The following is a 3,042-nucleotide window of genomic DNA, read 5'->3' on the forward strand; positions in this document are numbered from 1 at the left end:
GTCCTACACAAGTCGGTCCGACTTTGAAAATGCTCCCTGTACTACTTTTGGTCCTACATTGATCCTACTTCAACCCATTGAATATCATTGAAGTCGGACCAAAGTAGTATCCTGTTCATGAAAGTAGGATGGATGTAGGACCAATGTAGGATAAATGTAGGACCAATGTAGCAGAGCAAAGTAGGATGAAAGTAGTGTAGTAGTGTGAACCCAGCCTTATGCAGTAAGTGCAATTCCCCTTTTCAGTAATTAGTTTTCTTACATACCTGGAACATGATACTCATTAGGTGCTATGTGTTCCCTTTAGCTTGGTCCCTAATTCCTTCCCTATGGTCTAGCCTATGCCCCTACGCAGCACGGATACATCGGTCTAGGGCGTCTTCACCCCCTGTGGGCTGAGCTGTTCCCAGGGCCTCGGGTCTTCCAGGATTGGTGTCAGTTTTCTTCCTCCAAGATGTCAGGTCAGCTTATATCCCCTTCAAGGAAGTACTACATGTGTGATGTATTAATATTTAGATGAAATTATGATGTATACATTTCTTACATGTTGTTCTTTATTTTGTTCAGAGCTGGTTATATAATTCTGGTCGCTTTTAGAACCCCTGAAGAAGCCGACTACGGCGAAATATATTGGGTCAAATAACATCCCAAACCGACCAGTAGTTCAACATTGGGGAATTCCAGCAACCCAAATATCCGAATTCTGACAAATTGTTTTTAAATGGTGTATTATGTATTGTATAAAATTCAAACTTTGATGTTTTAATAAATTGTTATAAAATTTAACTATCTTATTACTTATTCTACCTAGCACCGCCAACATCCCATTCCTCATAGCAGAGGGGGTGTCAGAGGGGGACGGGGTCACGTGACGGGTGGCCCCGCCTCACCTATAAAAGAAATGTCACAGCTTCAGCAGCGTCATTCGCCAGGCTGTCTCCGGCGGTGGAGAAAGGGGGCTGCGCTCTGGGTCCCAGACGATCTTCTCATCGCTGGACCGGAGAGGAAATCACCCGTCGCTGGATACCGACAACTTAGGAGCGGGGAGCCGGGACCGAGTGGATTACCACCGCTGGATTATTATAATTTTTTTTAATAAAGGCCTTTTTTCACGGTGTGTGTATTTTTTTTACAACTATTTACACTTCCTTCGTGAAATGGTAAGGGTACAATTTACCCCATTACCAATTCACATAGGGGGGGGCAGGATCTGGGGGTCCCCTTTGTTAAAGGGGTCTTCCAGATTCTGATAAGCCCCCCGCCTGCAAGCCCCCACAACCACCGGCCAGGGTTGCGGGGATGAGGCCCTTGTCCCCATCAACATAGGGGACATCCTCCCCATGTTGAGGGCATGCGGCCTGGTACGGTTCAGGAGAGGGGGGGGCGCTCTCTGTCCCCCCCCTCTTTTCTGCGGCCGGCCAGGTTACGTGCTCGGATAAGGGATCTGGTGTGGATTTTTGGGGGAACTCCACGCCATTTTTTTTAAAATTTGGGGTGGAGTTCCCCTTAAAATCCACGCCAGACCTGAAGGGTCTGGAATGGATATTTGGGGGGAACCCCACGTCATTTTTTTTTTTAAATTGACGGCGGAGTTACCCTTAATATCCACACCAGACCTGAAGGGCCTGGTAATTGAATTTGGGGGTATCCCACGCTTTTTTTTTTTTTATGAATTAATTCTCTCTGAATTGCCGGGAGCCGACAATTCATTATAGCCGCGAGTCCGGTTTTAAATTACTTTGTTTCCTTCAGAAATTACACTTTGTGCAGACACAGTTCTAAGTACGGGAAACATGCGCTATTTCACATGCTTACTTTACACCCCCCCCCCCCCCATGGTACAAAATTTAAAGGAATATTTCACTTTTATTGTTTCACTTTAGGCATTATTAAATTCACTGCTCCCGAAAAAACAGTCGTTTTTAAAACTTTTTTTTGCATTGATACATGTCCCCTGGGGCAGGACCCGGGTCCCCAAACACTTTTTAGGACAATAACTTGCATATTAGCCTTTAAAATTAGCACTTTAGATTTCTCCTATAGACTTTAACAGGATGTTCCGCGGCTTTTCGAATTTGGCGCGAGCACCCCAAATTGTTCTTTGTTCGCCGAACAGGCAATGTTCGAGTCGAACATGAGTTCGATTTGAACTCGAAGCTCATCCCTACTCCATAGGCCCTAGCCACTCTGAGCTCCCCTCGCTTCGTCTTGGGGAGCATCCTCTGCCTACTGAGGAACCTATGCAGCTGGGTGGGACCAGACCATAACCCCCAAAGAATGTGCTAGGCGCAGAACTTTGGGCTTGTGCCTCTACTGTGGAGGCAAGGGCCACTTTCGTGACTCCTGCTCGCTTCGTCCGGGAAACGCTCGGGTCTAATACATTTAGAAGGTGGAGTATTGGACCCAGAAACATCACCTTCCCGTCTTCTGCTTTTTCCGGTGTCCCTTCATGTAAGCACTTCTCCCCAGTCGACCCTTGCATATCTGGATTCCGGGGCTGCTGGCAACTTTATGGACTGGAGAACTGCTTCTTCTCTGAAGCTCACCCTTTCACCCCTCTCTATGCCGCTGGTAGTCTCGGCAATTGATGGCACTGTTCTCCCAGGGGGCCCTATTCGTTTCCAGACACTGCCTATTAGGATGTCGGTAGGGATTCTCCACCAGGAGTGGATATCCTTTCTCATCCTACCCAAAGCCTCTACCCCCATTGTATTGGGCCTTCCTTGGCTACGGCTTCACTCTCCCCATGTGGACTGGGTCTCTGGGCAGATCCTGGCTTGGGGCCCTTCATGTTTCTCGTCATGTCTTTCCAAGGTGACCCCCAAGGAGAGACTTTCGGTTGCTACCACATCGGTATCTTCTGATCTTCCCACTGCATACAGCGATTACCGGGATGTGTTCTGTAAGAAATCAGTTGAGGTGCTTCCTCCCCACAGGTGTTTTGACTGTGCCATTGACCTTGTTCCCAGAGCAACTCTGCCCAGGGGTCGTACCTACCCTTTGTCCATCCCAGAGACCCAGGCCATGTCTGAGTATGCCGCA

General features: G+C 47.9%; 1 long non-coding RNA gene across 1 annotated transcript; it reads left to right on the top strand.

The window, feature by feature from the left end:
• The first annotated feature begins 359 nt into the window (after positions 1-359).
• Positions 360-783, top strand: LOC120945474. Its single transcript, XR_005750592.1, has 2 exons — positions 360-461; positions 568-783. It is a non-coding gene; the product is annotated as an uncharacterized LOC120945474 (long non-coding RNA).
• Positions 784-3,042: the final 2,259 nt, after the last annotated feature.

This window comes from Rana temporaria, chromosome 7, assembly GCF_905171775.1.
Source record: "Rana temporaria chromosome 7, aRanTem1.1, whole genome shotgun sequence".
Lineage (NCBI taxonomy): Eukaryota > Metazoa > Chordata > Amphibia > Anura > Ranidae > Rana > Rana temporaria.